Source organism: Mustela lutreola, chromosome 10 (genome assembly GCF_030435805.1).
Source record: "Mustela lutreola isolate mMusLut2 chromosome 10, mMusLut2.pri, whole genome shotgun sequence".
Taxonomy (NCBI): Eukaryota; Metazoa; Chordata; class Mammalia; order Carnivora; family Mustelidae; genus Mustela; species Mustela lutreola.
Window position 1 is genome coordinate 68117826 of NC_081299.1, and position 25321 is coordinate 68143146.

At 37.1% G+C, this 25321-nt stretch overlaps 1 protein-coding gene across 1 annotated transcript in view; it reads left to right on the forward strand.

Annotated features, from left to right (window-relative positions):
* The first annotated feature begins 6303 nt into the window (after positions 1-6303).
* The window catches only part of ADGRL2 (adhesion G protein-coupled receptor L2), a 605011-nt gene continuing 585993 nt past the window's right edge, over positions 6304-25321 (forward strand). The window contains exon 1 of the mRNA XM_059136196.1: positions 6304-6362. The gene's annotated coding sequence lies outside the window, so the exon portion shown is untranslated. The remainder of the gene's footprint in view (positions 6363-25321) is intronic.

The following is a 25321-nucleotide window of genomic DNA, read 5'->3' on the forward strand; positions in this document are numbered from 1 at the left end:
TGGCTTGTTCTTTCTTTAAAGAAGAGTGTAATCAAACTTCACTACACAGATGTTCCCCCTTTAAGGACACTCTTGTAATTCATGCAGTATTGTGGTATTTATAAGGCTGATTCAAATCTCATTTCTGCCAGAAGACATATAATGTATTCTGGTAAGTTTATGAAGTTGTGTTTTGTTTGTTTGTTTGTTTTCTGATAAGATATAAGAATGAGGGCACCTGGGTGGCTCAGTGGGTTAAAGCCTCTGCCTTCGGCTCAGGTCATGATCTCTGGGTCCTGGGATTGAGTCCCGCATCCGACTCTCTGCTCAGCAGGGAGCTTGCTTGCCTCTCTCTCTGCCTCCCTCTTTGATTACTTGTGATCTCTCTCTGTCAAATAAATAAATAAAATCTTGAAAAATAAAAAAAGATATAAGAATAAAAGCTGGACAGTCACTAAGTATCATGTCCAAATCGGAAATGTTCTGATTTATGTCTCTGTGGTATATGGGTGTATATATACCTACACTCATACCTAGAAATAGTCAATCCCTAAATTGTAAATACTGGGGCCCAGATTGTTGAGCGTAAGAAAACCACATAACTATCTCTCACCTACCCCAATTAACAGCATCTAGGAAACAAACTAGGAGAATGCAAATACTAATTGTCCCCCCCCCTCCCTTTTTTTGGTCTATGTGGAGTTAGCAAATTAATCTAGTGCCCAAAGATAGCTCTCTCTCTTTTTGCTTACAGAAGGACTTCTCAGTGAGGGGTGATTTACTTCCCAAGGGATCTTTGGTACTAGACACTTTTTGTTTGAGTTGGTGGGGAGAGGTGGATGTTCGTCTTACTAACATGTAGCTGGCAGAAGTCATGCATGCTTCTAAGTACACGGGAGAGCTTTCCAAACACAGGATTATCTTGCCCAAAATGTCAACAGCCCTGAGGTTGAAAAACCTCCCTTGTAAGAAAGAGAGAGAGGATTCTTCATTATGTATCTCAACCTTATAGCATCTCTTTTCCCATAGCCCAATGCTCCGTCATCCTGACTGCATCTGGCTAACTTCTCTTCATCCTTCAGAACCCTCAGGGTAGTCATCACTGCATTCTGAAAAGTTCTCCTGGTTTGTCATCTGATCGTAATTATACACCATTATGTGATCACACCACTATATCCCTAAACTTGATTGATTTGCTTTTCTGTATCCCATCCTAGACCAAAAGTTTCCTGAAAATTGAACATTTTATTGCTGATATCTAACACGGTTTGTGGGATATAACTGTCCTATTAGGACATGGTGTTGAATGAAATCTGGCTTATCTCTAAGAACAATACAGTCCAGGGTGTTTGGGTTTAGCTTAAATAGTACTTAAGATATTACCTCAGGGGGTGCCTGGGTGGTTCAATGGGTTAAGCCTCTGCCTTCAGCTCAGGTCATGATATCAGGGTCCTGGAATAGAGCCCTGGATCGGGCTCTCTGCTCAGCAGGGAACCTGCTCCCCCCTCCATCTTTCTGCCTGACTCTGCCCAGGGTCCTGGGATCACGACCTGAGCCAAAGGCAGAGGCTTTAACCCACTGAACCACCCAGGTTCCCGGAAGAAATAAATTCTCAATTTTTTTTTTTTTTTTAAACTGTAGTCATGATATCCAACAGCATTCATTCTCTGATGCTGTCTGTCTGCTTTCTTCTACTTCCATCCATGTGTTGCATGGAACTTTCATTTTATACCCTACCAATTTTAAGATGTTTACAAGTTTGTTTGAAAGAATTTTTAAGAGCAAGTTTCAGACTTACATTTCTCTAGTAAACCCAATGACATTGTGTTCCACATCTCCATGTCTTGATATGACTCACCAGAGCAACATAATTGTAAATACAAAACCAGAATTTTTTTAATTTTGTTTATTTATTTATTTTTTTAATGAGGGACATCCTAGTTAAGAAAGGCTGTGAAATATGTAAGTTTCCTGTTAAATTAGGAGAATTTCATCGATTTCTTCTCCTCTGATCCCAGGAGGCCAAAGTGTCTGAGAACAGCATTTCTAGAAAGCTGATCATAGAGGTGGAGCTCAACAGATGTGTTTGAATGGAACCGGAATAATGAACGTTTCTAGGGAATGATTCTATAGAGGCTAAGATAATCATGAGTCCAATGATCATGAGTTTTTATTGCATTCATTAATTTTATTTCTTGGAATAAGACAACAATTAAAGAGGAAAATAAGACCCATGTACCATTTTCTAATTTTTTCTTGGAATTGTTCTTTGAATCTTTATATTAACACGTATAGCTAAACTTCTTCATAGGATGCAGTTTTGATTAGATGTTAACAATATTTTTGTTTTTCATTAATTTTAAAATAATTGAGACATAACTCTTATTTCAAAATTTAAGGAAATAAAATGCTTTGAGTATAAATTTGGATGAACTACTACCCTTTTATCAATGTATTTTAAAAAACAAATGCTATTTTTTTAAAAAAAACTTAAAATAAGTTTATTAAAGTAATATGAATTATATTACATATGTCCATGATACACATTACATAATTTTATGTGCATAAATTATATACTTAATTTAATATTTTTTATTTATAAAAATATTTTATTTATATAAACTAATATATATAATAAATCAAATAGTGGGATCCTTGACCCCTACCCAGGATAAGAAAGGGCTAAATCACAGAGCTTTATCTCTGCCCCTTGCCTTTGTCGCACTGAATGTGAACAAAGAAAATATGTTTACCCAGATTACACATGAGACCAACCTGAAAAGGATAATCAGTACCTTATGTGACAATAAGCTATAAGTATAACTTAGTACGAGATAAATGATAATTCTGAACATCAGTTAAAAACATTAAATGCACAATTTAAAATGAAGCTCTCTAGGAAGGAACCTTAGTTAAGGAGAAAAGGATATATGGGTTTTAGTTAATCATAAGCTTAATATGCACCAATGGCGAGATCCAGCTGCTAAAAAAGAAAAAAAAAATTCCAACACCTTAGGCTAAATTAATAGACATTGTAAGAAGGACATTGGAAAGAATAATCCTATTAAATTCTCTAATTATTAGATCACATCTAACATACTGCAATTAGTCCTCTGTATTTAAAGGAAAAAATTGGAAAACACAACGCGTCAAAAAAAATATGTCCAAGTTGGAAAGGAGTTTAAAAACTGTCATGTGAGAAATAGCAAAAGAACCAAGATATTTGGCCTAGAAAAGAGAAGACTAAGGGAAATGTAAGAAATAATTGATATAGATATCTTTCAACAAATATTTATTGACACCCTAATACAAGCACTGGGCTAAACAGAGAAAATAAAAAGAAACTGATCTTTTATCCCCTAGTTAATGGACTTTAAAGTCAAGAAGAGGTGACAAGACTTTAAATAATCACACAAATGAACATTAGATAACAAATAGTGCTAGGAAAGGGAAAGAAAAGCTACAATGAAAAAAATAAATAAACTGATCTCATTGGGATGGAGCACAACATCAAGGAAGTCTCTCTGAAGAAGTGACATTTAAATCAAACAAATAAAGGTGGGGGAGGAGGGAGGGCAGGCTTCCTTGCAAGCAATGATAATGGCCATGCAAAGTCTCATCATCAGAGCCCCTAAGGAGGAAAAGAGCTTAGCAGAATTGAGGAATGGAAAGAGGGGAGGATGATTAGAGCATATTAATGAATAAGGAAAAATAGTGTGATTTGAAAGAGAGGCCAGATTGTTCTAGGCCTTTGGAGACACATTACGTCTTCTAAGTGCCAGGAGTAGCTGTGGAGGCATTTAAGCGCAGGGTAAGGTAAGGAGACTTGCCTTTCACAAAAATCACTCCAGCTTTGTGTGGATGATGTATCAGAACGGGGCTGCAGGTGGTGAAGGGTCTACTTCAGAGGCTATAGCAGTAGAAGAGACAAGAGAGAACGCTCATTTCACCTACACTGGAAAAAGGAGATTGAATAACAAAGATTCAAACACATTTTGGAGGTCGTATCAAGTGATTCTGTCGATGGATTGAATGTGGTCGCAGAGAACAAAATACGGGACTGAGCAAGACCCCCATTTTCTGATACATGTAAGGAGATGAATGACTGAGAAGTGGAGAAACTTTAAAGCAGAAGTTGAAATGCCTTGGCTTGGCCACAATAAGTTTGAAAAGCAGGATCAGTTGTTTAAACAACAACAGGGGCTTCTGGGTGGCTCAGTCTGATAAGCCTCTGACTCTTGATTTTAGATCAGGTCATGATCTCAGCAAGGTCAGGAGCCCCCCACAGGGCCCAGACCTTAGTGGGGAGTCTACTTGAGAGTCTCTCTCCATTTCCCTCTGCAGCCCACACCCTTGCTTACCCTTTCTCTTTCAAATAAATAAATAAATATCTTAAACAAAAACTATAAAGTTTTCACATTATTTGGGTGAATAACTGGTGAGTTGTCAGGCAGAATAGAGAGAAGAATTATTTTGTCTTCTTTACAAAAACAGATCTACAACCACAATGTCAAATTTACCAGAAGTCAGATTCAACTCAGTCCATGAAAGAATGATTTCTAAGAACTAAACTGTCCAAAAAAAAAAGGAAGAAGAAGACTGACTTGGAAGGGGCTAAATTTCTTCTCACAGTAGGTCTATTGGCAGAGACCAAGGTCTGTAGGAAAGGACTTGGGTCTCCTCCAGCACTATTGTGTTCAATTTCGGGAATCATATTTTAAAACCTTGAGAAGAGGGGCACCTAGATGGCTCAGTTGGTTATCACTCCAACTCTTGGTTTTAGCTCAGATCTTGATCTCAGGGTCATGAGATTGAGTGGCATGTAGGGCTCCTCATTCGGTGCACAGTGTGCTTGAGATTCTCTCCTTCTCCCTACCTTTCCCTCCTGTCCCGCTTGGATGTCTCCTCGGCCACTCTGAAATAAATAAATAAATAAATAAATAAATAATTTAAAAATAAGTAAATAGAATAAAACTTTGAGAAGAAAACAAAGAAGATTCTCACTTAGGTCACTGCAGATGTTTAGTAAACCATTTAATTTTTGATTGCTACCGGGCATGTACCTGGCACCTTTCTACCAGAAGGGTTATTGATTGCATCGAGCAACTATTGGTTATTTAGGGAAGTGTGTGCACTTTCCCTCTTGGGTAAGCTAAGGTCAGCACCATTCCAGAAATGGACTGCAAAGGTCAGAATCAGAGATGTCTCTTCTGTTATGACCCCAAGTTCTCCTCATGCAAATGTCACTAATTTCTTATGGCTTGCTTTCTTGCTGTACTTAAACTTAGCCTCAAGCATCCTTTTCCACCTAGCACTCCCAGATAATCAATACCTTCTGACTGATATTGTCATTTGAGATGATCTCCATCCTGGCTGTCAGGAGGGCTAAACCCCATGACTCACAGCTCTTAAGGGCATCTACCCTCACAGACAACCCCAGGGAATGAGAAGCTATGATGATTTCTTCTAGGACTGGAGCATCTCACTGAGAATTAATGCCACTTGCCAGCCCGAGCAGTCTTTTCTTTTTTTCTATTGGTACTGCTTCATCCCCCCCCCCCCGCCCCTGAAAAAGCTTTGCAAATTTAAGACTATGGTGCAGTGTGGTCTTTATAAACACAAGTGAGTGGAAAAAAATCGCTATATCTTTAGGTTTGTCATAATAACTTGGTATGTGATCCTACATTAAGTGAAGAGTGAGAGAAAGAATTGGCCACATAGCCAGCAACCCATTGTAGACACTGTACCTAATCAGAGCCAGAGATTTGAGGCAAAACATTTTAGTCCTCGGGGCGGGAGTAGGAGGGGGGGCAGGGGAGAGGAGAAAAAGGCTTATTTTTCTTTTTCATAGACTTTAGCCTTCAGTAATAATTGTGTGCTTTGTGACTGTGGTTCAGAGATAGTACCTATCACATTAGAGTTCAATTTTAATATATCTAGAGCTCTTTAATAAGACAGTCTGTTAAGACTAGGGCACTGACTGATTAATAAGTTGGTTCAAGTAGACTTTCATTCGGTTCTCAGGAATAAGTGCTCTGTCTAGTTGATAAATTTCCACACTAAACACAAACGTTGTTATTTGTCATACACTAACTGTTTTAATGGGCCATTCTTCATGATCTTTAAGAACTATCAATTGATCTCTAGAACTCAGATGTCACCCTGCAATCCAGCTATGTTCAAAGAATCTAAGTTTAAGTGAACTACAATATAAAAGAAGTTAAAAAAACACATTAATTTGTTCTAAGGACAGAAATGTATTAAGCCCATTAATGAAGATGTGGACAACAAGCAGTGACTCAAGACTGTTATTTTCCTCCACAGCAGAAATATAGTCAACAATCCAGACAGTTATATCTTCAGATCCTCAGGTTCTAATAAAGGTAAGTCTAAGAATTCTATTTAGACTTTCGGACCATGACATCTTGAACCATCAGAAATAATCTAAATCATCTGGGAGATAAACTCAGTGATTTCATACTTGTAAAACATAAACTCCAGAGGCAGCTTAATTTTCACATTTATCATTTGTGATCATTCTTCCAGTTCCTCCTTGCCTAAAAAACTATATCAAACTCAGATTTCCCTTCAGCAGACTGGCAGGACAAGGCCACTTAATTCAAATAAAACCCAAAATGCTGAGAAATGAAATGAGTTGTTTTTTTTAAGAGGTTCAGGGCAAACACTTATGTCCAGGAGTACAAAGGGATATGCCTGTTTCTTCATCTGATAGTCTCTGGTGGTGACATTAGCACATCGATGTTTTATGCATTTCATACATAATGCTCCTCGTGATTATAAAATCCGGACTGTAGAGCTGAATTAGGTTTGCTGAGAATGGAATGGGGTGGGAGGAAGAACATGGGCTATTGAGAAAAATCGTCCGTTGCTTTATCTTCTAGGAGATCTGTGGGAGCCTTTCTTTCGGAAAGTGCTCAAAGACAGATCAAATGTGATAATAAAGGTTCACTATCTGAGCAGGTCTGCCCTAGAAATAGTGCTTTAGAAATCTGAGGTGGGAAAGAAAGGCAGCCTGTGCCAGAAACTGATTAAATTTCAGTCATCTATCCAAAGAAGTCCCTAGTTGCTTGTAAAATGCTCCATATAATTACAGTAACTACGGGTTTTAAAGGAATTTACACATTAGCCTTTATCATGGGACTTTCTTTGTGGGTGCATTTCTACTTTAAAATCAATATCTCTAAAATAAACTTTAATAAGATTTATTAATTTTATCTATGTGGACCTTTTAAAAGTCAATATCAAATATCTTTCTCCAGATTCTTCTTGGCATTTGAAGAAGCTTAGATATAATCAAATGTCATGCCCTCTGTATGTTAAACGATCATTGTTCTATGACTTTGCTCTTGTATACAACGCAGCCCGATTTTAAACTTTGAAAGAGTTGTGAATCAATACAAAGACTGTTTAAAATGTGTGGGTCATCCTGATACACGATCTCAGTACTATGGACAAGGCTCATTAGTTGCTTCTTGAGCTATTATCTTGCTCAGTGTTAGATTTGAATAACCCAGGGAAGGAGTTTGACGGCCCCCAGTTGACCCTGCACTATGGTGGCTAAAATCACTTTTTCAAAACATCTATACGCTCTACGAAAAACAAAAAGGCTTTTATAAAGTTGTGTCCCAGAGAACAAGCTTACTATATTTCATTGGAAGTAAAGAGCATTTATAGGATATCACAGCCTTCAAACCTTTTCTTTTTCAAGAGAGACTTGGCACCAACATTTCTTCTCAGTAAACCTCAAAGGGGAAGACTCCCTGCCGACCACAGACTCAATGGCTTCATGTTAGGTGGCTATAATCTTAATCCAAAGAAGAATGAATTTGTATTTTTCATGTAAAGGAAGACTTCTGAGGAAGTCAAATGTTAAGATCTTCACGGATGCCAGAAAAATTCTATCACTAAAGCATAAAGGCAACATCAAATTTTGTTGCCCCCTGAAAATGAACTTGATTTAGTCTTAAATTTTAGATGTTTGTAAGCACAAAACTTAGGCCAACTTCCCATCCTTAACAAAAAAAACAAAACAAAACAAAAAATTTTAAAAAGGAAGAAAGAAAAAAAAAAGTAGAAATTAAGCTTTAGTACCAGATTAGAAGCTTAACTATGTTTCCTTTTTTCTGTCTTTACCCTCATAATGTCTAGTTTCTTGAACTGTAGCTTCTATGTAATAAATTTGTATACTACCTTGGAAAACTTACTAAAAGGTGAATTTATAATAGTTAAACAGTACATATTGATTAGGCACACCATAAAAATATAATTTAGTAATTAGCCAAGGTAAACATCATATAGTTCCACTTAGATAACATGGAGAGAACAATATTTCAGTATTTGAACATAGCTAACTACCAGGGATAAAGATCACCTCAATTTCAGTATCTGTAACTACCCAACTCAGCAATAAGCTATCTCTAGGCACCGTCCCCTTTTCAACTACACAGAAAAAAAAAAAATGCTATTTGACACTGCATTGACTCAAAACATCAAAGGGTACAGATGTACTTAATTATCATTTTATAGTCTGCCCTTTACCTGGACTATTTGAATAAAGTTTTTATTTCCTTCCTTATTTGCTAGTAAATGACATTTTACATGATCTATAGAGGATTTATCAATCTGTATTAGGATTGGGTCTAGTTGCTTATAATGTAAAACTGAATTAATAGCAGCTAAAACCAGCTAATAGATATATAGATATAGATATAGATAGATAGATTTTTTTTTTTCATGCAAAGGGAATCTGGAGTTAGTCTGCCCATGAGTAGTATGGTGGTTCCATAGTTACAAGTCACCCATGCTCCTGTTGTCTTTCTATTCTTCCCCCCAGCATACTGGCTTGCTTTCTTTCAGTTTCTCTCCTGTTTGCAAGATAACACTAATACTCTAGCCATTACATTCTTTTCCCAAACACCAGAGAGGGCAAGGGGAAAATGGCCTGCCGGATCATCCTACTGCATTCTTCTCAAAATAGCACCACCACCACATACCCAATGACTCGTATTTATATCTCATTATCCAACCTCATTTTGAAAAGAGGCTGAAAGATAGTTTTGTAGACATACACTCTGCTGTTTCCAACAACATAGGAATTCTCTCACTTAAGAAGAGAAGGGGGATATGTATAAGGTGGGCAGGTAATAGTTCCTTCCATACGGTCTTGAAATTTGGTCCTTTAAACATGCTTTCAAGGTGGCTTGTTTGGGGACCTGTAGCCCCAAATCTAATGCAAACTATTTTTCCAAAAGCCAGATGGAGATTCTGTGAGCTCAGATCCTTTAGCTTCATCTGCCTGCTTGAACAGCATTGTATTGTAGCAGTAAATGTTCCAAATATAAACTGCAACTTGAAGATAATTTGGTTAATCAAACCTGTTCCAACCCCCAACTATATTTTTAGGTATCAACGTATTTTTCACTTGTGATAGGCACCTATGATTTAAGCACCTTTTATTTTCACAGCTTAAGAGAATCAGAGAGAAAAATTGTTGGTTTTACATTATACATGTTTTCATTCTGTTTCCCCTCAAATGCAACGTTACCAGCACGTTATTCTATTATTCTAGAAATTACAATCTTCACAGATTGTCATCTGACGACTCCACTGGTGCAGATGTCCTTCTTTGGCTTTTCACATTTCCAATGATTAGTTTTTATTCTGAGTTACAGTGAAATAGAAAAAAGAATTTCATTTTAATTAAATTGCTCATATACAAATGGCCATGTTTTGGTCATCCGAGAAGCTTTTTAGTTTCTAGCCGGTATTTGCCATAAGCTAATGAACTAGAGCATCACAAGATTAAAGACTATTAAAATACGGATTTTTCCTGGCCATGTTTAGCATCTCATCATTATGATGAGGATGACCAAAACTCTCTGAAATGTTCTGATGTTTTATAGAAAAAGAAGGTCAGAAGATAATCTCAAATACTGACCCAGTAGAGATTAATTCAAACAGATTTCTAAAAGCATCACATGCCACAGAATGAAGCACATGTCATACACGGGCTGGTCTGTGACATCTGTAGCTGAGAGCCGAAAAAAAGAGAGAGGTCACACATTTTTATGTTAACATGTTTGCACGCCCCCTTGGAGAATATTCCACTGCTGAGGACCACACAAATGATGCAACTCTAATTTGTCTAAATTTAATCCCAAAATAGCTATGACGTCTTATTTGACCAGAGACCAAGAACGTTGTAGGCGGTCATTATCTGGAGAGCTTGGATGTCCTTAGGTCAAATATTATTTTAAACTGGGATACCTTTGAAATTCGGTTACATTTAGTGGATCTTTCCTCTTACACTGTGCCATTATCACTCAAGTATACACAAGGCGTTAAGCCACAGCATACCTGATCATCACCACCACCTGCTGCCAACAGCTGTATCAGTCAACAACAAATGTATTCTAATCGTGTCCTCGAAAGAACGGTTTCACACCTTTGGAGGCTGACATCTGCGCCATGTAGAAGGGGAAAAAAGTGTGTAAGATCTGTATTTATTATTACTTGCTGTATGCATCTGAGAAAACATGTAAGGGTTGCCCAAAAGATATTCTAAGAACACATGTTAATAATTGTTATTGGTTGATGAGTACATACATGACTGAATCCTACATTTCATGAATGCTGGAACCACATCTCAAACTTATTTGCATGTCCTATAGTGCCTGGCACGGTGTCTGGTAAACTGTAGGCTCTCAATAAATATTTGATGATAATGAGTATTTTACCTTACGTCAACATCAAACCAAAACATCGATTGAAAAGGAGAAGATCTTTGAAATTTAGATCTCTTAACTTCCCCATATTCATTTCTCATTTAATTCCTTTTTAAAAAATCAAGTCGTATGGGACTGCCGTGAATAATAAGAAATACACAGAATGTTAATGACAACAAGTAAGTTACAGAGAGATTTTACATTTGCAAGTAAAATGGATGGTTTGGGAATTAATTCATGTTACTAGTTTGGCTCTGAAATAATGATTAGGTAAATTTTGACCCTTGGTGAGTATGTTATTTTTTCTTTATATTGGGACCATGGTAACCAGGCAATACAAATATAGACAATAACATATCAAGTCACAGACATAATAGAGCAGTGAATAAGTGCTCATCTTTTTCACGATTATTGCCTCTATGTTATATTTATTTTCCCCAAATAATTATTAGCTTTATATAAATAATATACTTTATTCCCTTGCTAGTGGAAAATGATGTTTGACATTAAGGAAAGGTCAGGTATCATGAATGGGAAACCACAATGAGCATTGCCTTTAAGGATTATTGAATTAAGAGGTACATATATTTGACAAAGTATAGAAATCAAATAGCTGCCATGTTAGCAGTGCCCTTTTACATGCCATAGATTTATTGACATTTACTAAATATTAAAAAAAAGTTGAAACTGTGAGTGCTTACTATGCATTATGATGAAAAACCTAATATCACTTCCCTGAAGATTTCATGACAGCTTTCTAACCAGGGTAAATTCACCAAATGACTGAACATCAGATTGGAACATAAATTAAACCGGCCAGCTAATTTTAGAAAATACACGCACAAACAAAAGTAGGTAAGTCACTATGCCAGATAAGTAGTCACTGTTGACCTGCGAACAAGTGAAATCCCTGTTCCACCCGCATGCACGCATACTTTCCATGGGCCCGAGTCACGCTGGATAGTTTAGGGTGACAAATGGATTCTGCAAGTCACAAGGGTGCTTACTGTTGTAGACATCATGGTAGCAGCTTTCCAGCTGAAATGAAAAAAAAAAAAAAAAAAAGTTCAACTCCACACCTTTCATTTAAGTGCAAAATCACAATGTAGGTTTTACATTCAGAACTATCATGAGAGAAGTCAAAACAATTATTTACATCGAAGGTTCTAGAGTAATTTCTCTCACAACTTCACTTCCTTTTCCTTTTTTTTTTTTTTTTAAGGTTTTATTTATTTATTTGACAGAGGTCGAGCACAAACAGGGGGAGGCAGGGAGAGAGAGATTCAGGCTTCCCTCTGAGCAGGGAGCCTGACACAAGTCTCAATCCCGGGACCCTGGGATCATGACTTGAGCTAAAGACCCGGACTTAGTTGACCAAGCCACCCAGCGACCCCTATTTTTCTTGATAGATAACATACTTTTTGCCCTAAATTCTGGAGTCTCCCATTTAATTAATCAAATATATTTGATTAATATCAAATATATTTGATATAATATAGGAAATAAAGGAAAGTTTTTTGCAGAGATTAGGGGGAAGACGTAAGAATCTTTATAGAGTTTTCATAGACTTTCATATGCCGTTCAAGTTGGATAAGTACTTCATGGGGCCAAATTGATTTGTATTCATCAGATTCGGTGATGTCTATATTCCAAAAGCTTAAAAAAACATTAAATTTCCTCATGAAAATACAATTTAATCCCAGGTAAATGTTTTTGTTTGCCATTACCTGATGGTTACATGACCTTTGAAACTTATACAAGCTTGAAATGTACCAAAAATGTCCAACTTCTCTAAGGAAACATATACTTGAATGCATAGCAATAAAGCTTCCTATGCAATACGCTCGACAAGGAATGACAGGTGGAGAAACCAGTGTAACAAAGTAACCAAAGCGCATTTGAGCACATTTGCTTTCAAGTCTCTGCTATATCCTTTCGGACTTGTGAGACCCTGGACAAGTTGCTGCACCTCTCTGAGCTGCAATTTCCCTCAGCCGAATGGAAATCATAGTAACTACTTACAAGTCTTGTGAGTGTTGAACAATATAGCAAATCTGAAGAGCTTAACTCAGCACCTCAGTAATTAAATACAATAAGCACTCAACATTTATAGTAAAAAAATCATTAAAATTCTTACTGTGGTCATGAAGTTGTGACACCATCATGGTGGTGGGCGGCAGTGGGGGTGACCTCCAACTTTCTTTTTTTCCAAGGTATTTTTTACCAAAATAAGTTCAGTAAAATGTGTATAGTAATTTAACCAAACTACAAAATGATTTCACTATCTCTATTTATACAGGAAAATATGAAAACATAAATCCCTTATACTAGATTCTGGTCACGAGAAGAATACACAATACAATATTAGTAACCCCCATCCGATTTTGCCTGGATATGAGTTTTCTTGCAATCCCAGACTCCAGATCTAGCTTTCAGAACAGGATTGAAGAAGCAGCAAATAAGGAACCTTTCCCCATATCTCAGAATAGCAGACAGTTTATAGCACGGACTCTGTAAAGTCTGGGTCTCAGTCTGGTTCCCCCATTGGCCGGCTGTGAGACTGTGCAAGTTGCTCATCCTCCCTGTGTCTTGGGTTCTTCGTCTCTAAAAACAATACCTAGATTTCAGTAATCTTGTGAGCATTGATTAGATAATGCATGTAAAGTGCATGTTATAGTTTGTTTTTTTTTAGCATAAAATAAATTCTCAAAAATGTTAGCTGGAATTATTATTATGACCCATGAGCCAGTCTTTCTGCCATACTGGTTTTATTCCTTTCAAACACTGCTAATTTTAGGATGAAAGGTTAGAAAATGACTTACATGTTGCAACCTCCCCAAATTTCACCAGTATTACCATCAGGGGCTTAAAAGAAATACCAGTTTTAGTTATGATTTTCTGGCCAATACATTGATAAGTTACATGAATACACTTTTCCCGAAAGTCTTACTAAAAAAAAGAAGAAGAAGAAGAAGAAGAAAGAAAGTAGTTTGTTAACATTTAAATTGAGCCATCAATGGATAGTAGGATTTCAAATGACTTTTACTGTATTCCTTTTTTTATACTGCCTATTAACACATTTATTTTCCTAGAATTGGCACTTGTAAAAAAAAAAATGGTTGTTCACCTCTGCCTGAAGTCATTATCACACATTGATTATCAGTCAACACCTTAGAGGTATTAGCTGCCTGTCAAAGACAGACGGTAAAAATTCTCATAGGACGGATGTGAGGAGGACAGTGGAAGCTGAGGGGCAAGGAAAAGTGTCTTAGGAAAAGGAAAAGAAAAGTGTCAAGGGTGGCAATTAAAGGAAGTGGATTATGTCAAGGACTGAGACAGGAAAAGCCAAAATATGAACCAAATTGGTTCGAAAGCTTTATAACTGCAGTGATAACAAGACAAAGACACATTAAAAAAAAAAAAATCCTTGCATGTGATTCTATATTTTTAAAAATGTGGGAGGAATCACTTCATCTGATCCTTACCAAAAAAAAAGGGGGGGGGGAGGGGGGAGGGGAAGAAAGGAAAGAAAGAAAAGAAAAAAGAAAAGGAAGACCTGTCGAATATCATTATTCCATTTTGCAGATAAAATTGCAAGGCGCAGAGTGTGCAAATAATTTAATATCACATAGCCAGAACTGAATCTTGAACCCACAATTTCTGACTTAGTCTAGTGTCTTTCTAGTACACCAACCTGTTTTCATTCATTAGTTACATATACAGATTATCAAAATGAAGTTCATATAACCAATCCTTCACCTCCAAACCAAAAACTGTGATCCTCATTTACAAAAACATATGATTTAGTGTGAGAAATAAAATCTGCATGTACAAGAGAATTTAAGATTGCTTCCATGGAGCCAATGAGCAAATACAGAATTAAATGTAACTTACATGCATGATTCCAGCTACCCCCCCCACACACACTCCTCCTACCTCTATGTTCCCCTAGTATTGGTCATTCAAAATCAATTTTGGAAGAAAGAATGTAATGCAAGCATTTTTCGCCCACAGTCTGTCTCAGTTTTCACGGATTTTGAGATTCCTTCGTTCCTCCATTCTACATTTATTAAATCCTACTAATAGCTACAATCCTGAACCAAGCCCTGGGGCAACAATGTTAAAACAGACACTGCCTGTCCCACTCAGGGAGACTACCAATTCTTAACAATGTTTAGTGGAAAACTATTAGTTCTGTAAATAGTACAATTAGTTGGAGTCTAGATCTCAAAATTTCTTAACACTTCCTTCTCTTCAGCAAGTCCCTGTTTCGAGTGAAGCTGCTTTAAGTGTGGCTGTTTGTGAGACAAGAGCGATTGCTATCAGAGTTCCGTTGTGATGACCTTCACTTTATCATTCCTTTCCTTCCTGATTAACGTTCAGCCGACTTGTCACAGTTTCTCCTCTACTGTGCCAATCTGCCGCTTCCAGACCTGTTTCACCTCTCTTTCTTGACTGTAACATTCAGAATCAGATTTCTGAAAATTGTGTGTGCAAGCTGTAATAATGCTCCTTTTTATAAATATGCTGATAAAAATAGGACTGTGACTCTGATACTGACCAAGGATTGGAAAAAGGAATAGTTACACAATATGTTATTGCAACCTCCCTTTTATTTCCCTCTTAATGTTCAGTAGAAATCATTTTCTAGTTTCAAATATTAGCCAGACACACAGCCAGGTGAGACTGTAAATCTTCATGGAGCCAGTCAATTGTATCCGTCTCCTTGATGTTGCATTTGAGTTGGGAATACGTGGTCATTGCCTTGGTAGTTTTCTTATGCTCATTGCCCAGGTCCCCGAGGGTTGTTAAGATAAAGGACAGCTGGACCAATGTATCTATCCATGGCTGTCAATGTACAAGATTATTCTGTAAATACCATAATCCTCAAGAGTGGGGAGAGAACATCCTCATTTAGGGTGTCTCGATGGTCTGATCCTTCTGGAAAGAGTTCATAAACTTTTGCATGTGTCATCCTAGCACCATGAGATCTCTCAGAGAAATACCATTTGTTTTAAACTAGGAAAGACTGAGCCATCCTTTAGTTTCCATGGCTGCTAATATAGTCTTCTTCCAAGTTCACCAATGAGTAATTCCGCTGTTCAGATCTATTTTAAGATTGCTACTGGTTTATAGGATCTGGTTGAAAACAAAATAAAACAACAACAAAAAATTGCTAACAACAGTTACCGTACATTTCATACACTAGCATATTCTTTTGTTCAAAGAAATTCTTAGAATATAGGACTGTATCAAATGGTCGTTTCCACCCACTGGAGGTTCTACAATGTGTATTATAAATCTGTGATTCTGCTCAAGTCTTTAGTCAGATAATTTGCAAATGGAGGTCAAAATAGAGCCAGAGTTCTTAAGTCTATGAAATATGACTCTCAAATTTCAATTCCTATTTTTTTTTTCCAGTGGCCTTCTTTAAGTAGGGAAAATATTTAGTTATATGATTATCTAGAAATCATTTACCCTGAAGTAATGTTGACTTCCCACAATTAACTCTCCTCTCAGCATACATCAACAAACTTTTCTTGGTATCTCTTCTAGACTAAGTACTAAGATACTAACTCATAGTACAAGGGTTAATACTACCTGGCAGCTAACTTTGAGTTCATAGTGATAGAAATTAAATGACTTAACTCAGAAAAGGCAAAGAGTACTCAGGGCGCACAATCACTGATGTTACTTTGGGCTAACTGCACCATAAACCTGGGAATTTAATAATAATAGTTAATTATGTAGCATTCAGCATGCTCGATGCAGAAAATGCTCTGTATAATTCTTCACTCCACCCATAGGAAATTTTGGTATCTCTCTTTTGCAGATGAAGAAATTGAGCCACAGAGTGATTATGTCACTTGACCAAATTCAGACAACCTCCAAAGGGCAGGGCTAGAAATCGAACCCAGAGAGTTTGACGTCAGCATCAAGCTTCTGACAAGTACATGGGACAGCCTCTCCTTAAACTCTGCTCTTGACCTCTGGGTCTTAAAATGCCCTCTTCTTACTCCTGTTTTGAGAGTTTCAACTCTTTTCTTATTCTTTCATCTCATTACACTATCTTAATGCCTGGAATGTTTTTCTCTGCGTCTTCTTTGTGGCACTAACTTACTTATCCTACAAAATTCAGCTAATAATTTACTCTCTCTCTTAAATCTTTATTCTAATTTGGATGCAGCCTGTGTTGCTATAATACTTGCATGTGTGTGTGTGTGCGTGTGTGTGTGTGATAACTGATATTTACTGAGTGTTACTATGTGCCAAGCACTAATGCCTTTCCATGGATTATTTTGTTCCATCTTTGCAACATCACTGTAGGGAAGGCACTCCATTTCACAGAAAGAATACTGAAGTACACCAATAAGTAAGGAATTTGCTTATAACTGTAATTAATCAAATAATGATAACTGAAAAAAATCAGGATTCAGACTCAGCCTGAGTCCACACGCCTTAAGCACCATATCCATCTAGATGCTAAAGACAGGGGCACCTGGGTGGTTCAGTGGGTTAAAGCCTCTGCCTCGGCTTGGGTCATGATCCCAGGGTCTTGAGATCAAGCCCTGCATCAGGCTCTCTGCTCAGCAGGGAGCCTGCTTCCTCCTCTCTCTCTCTCTCTGCCTGCCTCTCTGCCTACTTGTAATCTCTGCCTGTCAAATAAATAAATAAAATCTTAAAAAAAAAAAATAGATGCGACAGACAGACAGACAGACACACACACACACACATACACACACACACACACACACACACACACATGCATAACTATAATCATACTACTTGCTATATTGGTTTCTCACCTGTACTGAAAGCACCCCGAGAGTCAGAGTGATAACAAATTTGACTTCATCTCCCCAGTTCCTCCCAGGGTGCATAGCAAATAAATATAGCTAGAAAATTTAACTGTTTTAAGTTTTTCTGATTCTTTCCTATTGGTTCCCTCCTTTTTTCCTTTACTCCCTCACCTGATACCTAGTTCCCGGGGCTTCAGTTCTTAGAAGGGCTTCTCACCTAGGTGAGCCTCACTGCTGTTGCTGTAGGTCCCACCTGTATCTTGTGATTCCCTAATTCCCAGTACCATTACTGAGGTCTCCCAGTATTTGTCTTTCTTCCTACCTTCATACACGCTCACCCTTCACCTGGGATGCCTTTCCTTCCTTTCTCTGACTGGCAAACCATAAGTTCTTCTGAATTCAGCTTAACCTTGAGCTTCGTTGGGTTCAGGTGCTCTTTTCTGCTTTTTTGTATTCATGTTTCTATGATAGCGGGACTAATGGTTTGCACCGTGTTACAATTCTGTGTTTACCTGGATCTCTTCCCCCTAGAAGACTACAGAAAGGAACTTATTCATTTCAGTACCCAGGCCTAGAAGAATGGATCATGTAAAGTGTGCTCAAAAACATCATGTAGTAAATGAATAAATGTGAAATCTGGAGAAGATACTTTGAATAACATTATCTTTATAAGAGGTCTCTTTCATTGGAAAGTTATGTGTTACTGTTCTGTCATTTTCTAATGAAAGTAATTTGAAGATGTGGTCACCAACAAATAATATGTTATTAACTCTTATTTCAAAATATAGATTTAATGTAACAAGATTGATATTTTATTCCATCTTTTTCTTGCTTTTTCAGTATATAATTAATGATAGGAGTACACATTCACCTTACTGCTACTATACAAGCCTCTGCTTTTTGAAGAGTCAAAATCCTTTTGCCCAACTTCTGCTTGGGTCACAAGTCCACATCAATGCTTCTGGTACAGAAGCAATCTTTTCTCTCTTCTAGGGTACAGGGTCATCTGATTGGGCTTTCCATGGTCCTGGATGAATAGGAAGGGAATTAAATGGCAGTGTCAAAGGAAATTACTCATTCTAAGAAGGATTCACACATTATCTATGCCCAAACCATCTCTGACACTCATTTATGATTAAAATTAAAAAAGAAGAAGAAGAAGAAGAGGCAGTTTGGCAGTATTTCTATGACAATAAAAATGTGAAGACCAAATTAAATTGATGGTGTAAGTCTGTGGCACACCAGATAAGAAAGTGTTTTTCTCAGTGGTATTTTAGAATTTAGAGACATACGGGGGGTGGGGGGGAAGGAGAGGAAATGTGTGCCCCAGTGTGAGAAGGTCTATACAGAACTTCATTCTAGAACAAATCTTATTTAGGTTGATGTCTGATAAGTTCAAATCATCCAGCATTCTTTTCATGGGAAGTTTTTAAGGAGCAAAGGTCTTTTTAAATAAAATCCTAAAGGTCTTAAAGGTGAAAACGTCTTCCCAACAAGCTCATTATTCACCTTGTCAATAAGCACATATTATTCTACTTATTTTTATTTTTAACATAGTTCTAAGCATCTGTTTGAAACCTCTTTACGTTTTTAAGCTCATGGGTGGGTACAACAATTGGTGAAAAAGATAATAATTTCTTGATAATGTATCCCTGGCATAACATGGAGCTGAGGTAAAATGCCTATTTTAAGATATTCCAACATTATGCATCCTGACTTAAAATTGTATTCAATCCTATGTCCATAAAAGAAACAAAATTAAAATGTTAGATTTAACAGGAAACTCAAATTGATTCTTTTAAGAGTAAAAATGTTTTTGTTTTTTTTTTTTGAAAGGTTATGGGACTGTTTTAGTTCCTGGAATAAATACAGCAGCAAAGAGACTTTAAATGAGAGAGGCGCCTAGATTTATTTAAAAGACATGTCATCTCTTTGGCCTCTTCACATGGGGCAGAAAGAACAAAAATGATTTATCAGCCGGGCGATTTGCCTTTTAGAAAAAGGCATTTGTTTCTTATATAGGATTTGTTTCTTATATAGGCCTATTTTTATGCTTTTATTTCATGGACTGGCATTTCAACACTTAAATGCCTTTTGCTTCAAACATCAGTTTTCTCTACCAACTGAGCATTTATATTCTCTTTATAAAAGCAGGTTCTTTTCAGGTTTGAAGTAACAGTTTACTATTTATTTTATTCTTATTCTTAAGCATTTTAATGGAAGTGATGCTTCTGTTACTTTCATGTGATCACATTACTGGATGATCCTATATTTCTATAAAAATACATTTGTAGAGCTCACTGGGAGTTATATACATTTATGTATCCATTATGTAACTATCTGCTAAAACCCTTCAAAACTTGGAGAATTAGTACCAATCACTGTGATAAACGTTAGTAATTGTATCTTTGTTGGATCAAAATTTAAACTAAAACAAACATGTGTCCAAATTTTACAATTTTACATTTTCCTGTAGAAAGTATGAATTGCATGAAAACTAGTTACTTCTTAAGGAAAAAATAGAAGATGAGCAGTGGTTAATGTTGGTTAGGCAAATGCGTTCCCCTCAGACTGGGTTGCCTACGTGGTGAAAGTCTGATTTCTTGGACACAGAACTTGAGAAACAAAGGTTGCTTTACACCTCACTGCAGGTCTGAAATTATAATATACCAAGCATAAGGACTTTAGAATAGATAATTTTAATAGCAACCAAAATGTCCTACAGTTTTCCCCCTATTAAAATTATAAGGGCACCTGGGTGGCTCAGTGGGTTAAGCCTCAGATCATGACTCAGGTCATGATCTCAGGGTCCTGGAATCAAGCCCCCCAGACTCTCTGTTCAGCAGGGACCCTGCTTCCTCCTCTCTCTCTCTGCCTACCGTTCTGCCCACTTGTGATCTCTGTCTGTCAAATAAATAAATAAACTCTTTAAAATTCTCATTATAAATGCCCAAATTAATCCACTAAAAAAATCGCTTAAATGCCCATATATTATAGATCCTATGTTAAGAGTCTATAGAAATTACAACAAATAGTGAGAAACATGGAGTTACACTGGGATTGATCAAACCAAATTAGATCTATATTCTAATTTATCACATGGCTTTCAACAATTTTCTGTTTATTTTGTGATGGTTTTGAAAGACACTGATTGGCCTTATCTGAATTTAGCTATTCTACTAACTGATATCAAGCTATGCCTTCCCTGTGATTCATGGATCAAGTTACCATTTTACAGCAAATGATGGCTTGAAAGTTTCCATTTGGCTATTTGGATATAATTTTAGATAGATGTCAGTAGAAATCAAATATACTTGAGTCAACCCCTTCATCCAGGCTTTAAAAAAAAAAAAAGGCCCTGAAGTAATCTAATAAATTTTAATTTTCCATTTAGTAACTTTATTTTTCCTAATTGAATTCTTAATGCATGTGTTAAGTTTTAGTGTCTTATTTTATCTTCATAACAGCCTAAGGGAGCCAGTATTATTGTCCTCCACCCTACTGATGAAAAAAAATCAAGGTCCACAATGTTAGCCAAATTGCCTCCTGACATACAGTAAGTACGTTGTGTAATTTAGATTTGAGCTTAGTTCTTTCCGTTTGCAAAGTCTGGATCTTTATCACAACATCAGTGTTTTCCCAATTGTACTCTGTTTTTCTAGAAATGTTAACAAGTAGCAAGTAAACAAGTAAAATGCAAGTAACATTATTTTTCCTTAAAATAAAAGAAAATTAAAGTATATGTAAAGAAAATAATAACTACACTTATTTGACATTATCATACAATAATCTTCCTTTAGTAATAAAATATTTGCTATAGTTTTAAGTGTATACAATAATTTTTTTAAAGATTTATTTATTTTTTTGACAGAGAGAGAGAGAGAGAGAACACAAGCAGGCAGAATAGCAGGCAGAGGGAGAAGGAGAAGCAGGCTTCCCGCTGGGCAGGGAGCCCTTCACGGGGCTTGATCCCACGGCACTGGGATCCTGACCTGAGCTGAAGGCAGATGCTTAATGACGAAGCCACCCAGATGCCCCTACATTAATATTTTTTTAAGCCAGTAAGAGATTAAGAAAATTCAGAACTATAGTTTCTCCATGTCTTAGCTTAGGCTGCTATAATAAAATAGTATAGACTGGGCAGCTTAAACAGCAGACATTTTATTCTTTATAGCTGTAGAAGCTAAGAAGTCCAAGATGAAGAGGGGCTAGAAAATTCTGTTCTTGGCAAGGGCACTCTTCCCGGCTTGCATGTGGCTGCCTTCTCGCCTGATCTTCACGTGGTGGAGACAGTAAGCTGTGGTAGCTCTTTTTTTTTCTTTACAAGGGCACTAACACCATCATGGCAGCTCTACCCTCATAATCACGTCTAAACCTAATCACTTCTCAGACACCTTATCTCCTAATACCTTCACATTTAGGGTTAGGGCTTCAACAGATGAATCTGTGGAGGATGCAAACATTCATTCCATAGTGCCTCAGGTAGAAAATTATTACATGGTATTTTAAGGAAGTAAGACACAAAAAAAGTGTAAATGGTTGTCAATTGTCTAGTTTGGGGGTTTAATGACAAATGACAAAGAAAAGTAAAAGATAAATAAATAAATGAAGGATGTGCATGGACCAGTGATGGGGGTGAGCCAAGAGTTACAATTTGTGTGATTTATGATTGATCCAATTTTGGGTGCCTAAAGTGAGGAAGGTTGTAGGGAAGAGAAAGAAAAAGAGAGGGAAACAATTTTTGCCATATTGAGAAACCCAGTATTTAAATGGGACATCATCTGATTGACAAAAGGATGGTGTGGTTCAGTGTCTACATTTAAGCTTAGGCAACCTTAATCAACTAACCTCCATGCTCATAATGGACTATGCTTTGTAATTTGTCTTCTAACTTTAATAAGTATTTTGGATTGTTAATTTTTTGTCCTATGTTAATTATATAACAAATGTTTCCCATGAATTCATGATTGGTAGAATATTTTAAATGAAAAGAATATTTGTGTCTGAATCAAATAATGAAAATTGGAACAAGTCAAAATACAAATCAGCAAATTCAGCTTTTAAGTTCTCAGAAATCATAAAGCGATTTTTCTACATGAAACAATTATTTTTGAAGCATCCAAATTCACTGTGCAGATCATGTAATTAGTGATTTTCTTTCCTTAACACTCGGTACTCATATCAAACAGCTAAATGATATTTTTGCAGTCTTTTTCTCATTAAAAAAAGATCATTTTTTCCCTGCATGTAAAATTTTCCCCCAAAATGCAAAATTAATTATGCTTTCTTTTTTATCTTATCCTTTTTTAAAAAAAGATTTACTTATTTAATTTTGTGAGAGAGAGACAGAGAGGGAGCACAGGGGGGAGGAGCAGAGGAAGAAGGAGAGAGAGAATCTCAAGCAGAGTTGGTGCTGAGGGCAGAGCCCACGCTGGGTCTGGATTTCAGAGCCCCAGATCAGGACCTGAGCTGAAAATAGGAGTCCAACGACTGTACCACCCAGGTACCCCATTTTTATCTTATCTTGATAAGATTTGTTCTTTTAGTCTTAAGAAAATATGATGGATTTTTTTATGTTTCACTGAACATTTATGGCTAATACAAAGTTCGTGTGATTATGAGTTATCTATTGCTGTGTAACAAATTATCTTAAGACATAGGGCTTATAACAACAATAAACATTTTTGTATTTCACAAGGTTTATGTATCAGGAATCTGGGAGTGGCTTAGCTGGGTGATTCTGACTCAGTCTCTCTCACAGGGTTGCTGTCAAGCTGTTCAATAGGATTTCCTTTTTTTTAAGATTGTATTTATTCAGAGAAGGGAAGCAGGCTCCCCACTGAGCAGAGAGCCCAATGTGGGGCTCCCTCCCAGGACCCTGGGATCATGACCTGAGCTGAAGACAGAGGCTTACTTAATCCACTGAGCCACCCAGGCGCCCCAATAATGCAAACTATATTTAAAAGTGTGTTGTATCCATAGCTGTCACATTATCTGTCACATAAAAAAAAAAAAAAAAAAAATTGAGGAAGCGTTTTCCAGTATTTGAAAACTACTAATTCAGCAGAGAAGTCATACATGCTCTTCATGAACAAGTGAAGTTTAAGCTTAAGTGTTTATTTTTCTGCTTTTGTTTTAGTCATTGATGTAAACAAAAATATCAACCAGCATCCATTTCAAAACTATACTCATTAATTCAATGAGTGATTTCTTTGCTGAATTGACTACTGATCAGTTTATCCAAAGTCTGATTTTGTAAGTCTTGTTAGAAATAAATTACAAAAACTGATATTAAAATTTGCAAGAAATAGGACTAGCTGATCATGCTGAAATGTAGGGATGTAGAGTTTATAATAAAGACGATTATATATTTTTATTATTGGTAAAATTTTATACCATAAGTTCATTCTTTCTTTCTTTCTTTCTTTCTTTTCTCTTTCTTTTTAATTGACAGAGAGACAGAGAGCACAGGCAGGGGGAGCAACAGGCAGAGGGAGAGGGAGAAGCACCCTCCCTGCTCAGAACCCTGGGATCAGGACCTGAGCTAAAGGCAGATGCTTAACCGACTGAGTTACCCAGGCGCCCCTAATACTATAAATCTTTGTAAGAAACTAATGTGGGTATATGCACCTACTGAAATAAAGATACATGCGTTCCTTTTCAGAGAACAGGAAAGCATTTACCAGCATACCATTTTGCTGATTGAGCTTCCACTGCAGCTCGCTCACTAGGCTGGGAAGTCAATGCTGCTTGTTAACATGACGCCCTGCTCCTCATCATGTGGCCTCTCCACAGGGCTGCTCAACATGGCTTCTGACTTCCACCAGAGTGAGGGAAGCAGGAGAGGTGGAACCAGATGGAAACTACCCTTCTCACGACCTACCCTTAGCACTCACGTGGCATCTTCTCTCTCGTGAAACAAACCTAAATTTAGGGCTGTTCTCAGAGATCGTTCAGGTAGATGTAAGTCACTGCTATTGATAGATCGGATGTCTGTGTCCACCGCCACCCATACCTTCAGATGTTGAAGACTTACCCCACAGTGTGAAGGCAATAGGAGATGAGGACTTTGGAGGCACTTAGGAAATGAGGGTAGAGATTTATTAAAAAGTCTGAAGCCTAATAAAAGAGGTTCCCTGGCCATTTCTTTCACATGAGGCTGTAGTGAAAGGATGGCCAGCCATGAACCAGACTCCAAATCTCCCTGTGCTTTGATCTCAGACTTCTCAGCTGCCGAAACTGTGAGAAATGAATTTCTGTTGTTTATAAGTCCCCCAGTTTACGGTACTTTTACTATAGCAGCCCAAACACTAAGTCTGTCACTAAGCCGAGACCCCAACCAAGGTAAGGAGGAAAATCTCTCTCTCAGTCTTTTCCAAGGTGATATACTTAATCTCAACAATAGCTGCCAGATTCCATCAATGCATAATGGTTTTTAAAGAACCACACTTTGGCCCAGTAGGTTCTGAAAGCCATGCATCCCCCTGAATCATCCCGTCTATCCGTATTCCCACAATCCCTCTTCCAGAAGTAAGGGGAAGACTAATAGTATTTTGCTAGAATATCGGAAAGAGAAATGATAAGTAAAATTACCCATTAATGCCAGGATGAAAAATACATATACGGAACAATGTTCTCTTTATAAATATTAATGTCAGAGAATCTGTACAGCACCTGGAAAATTTAGGTGATCTGCTTTTGGCCTACTAGCCATAACTGTCCTAGATTTAGAATTATTTAATAAAAAAGTAAGAAAGAGAGGGAAAGGCAGAAAGGAAGATAGGAAGGAAGAAACTG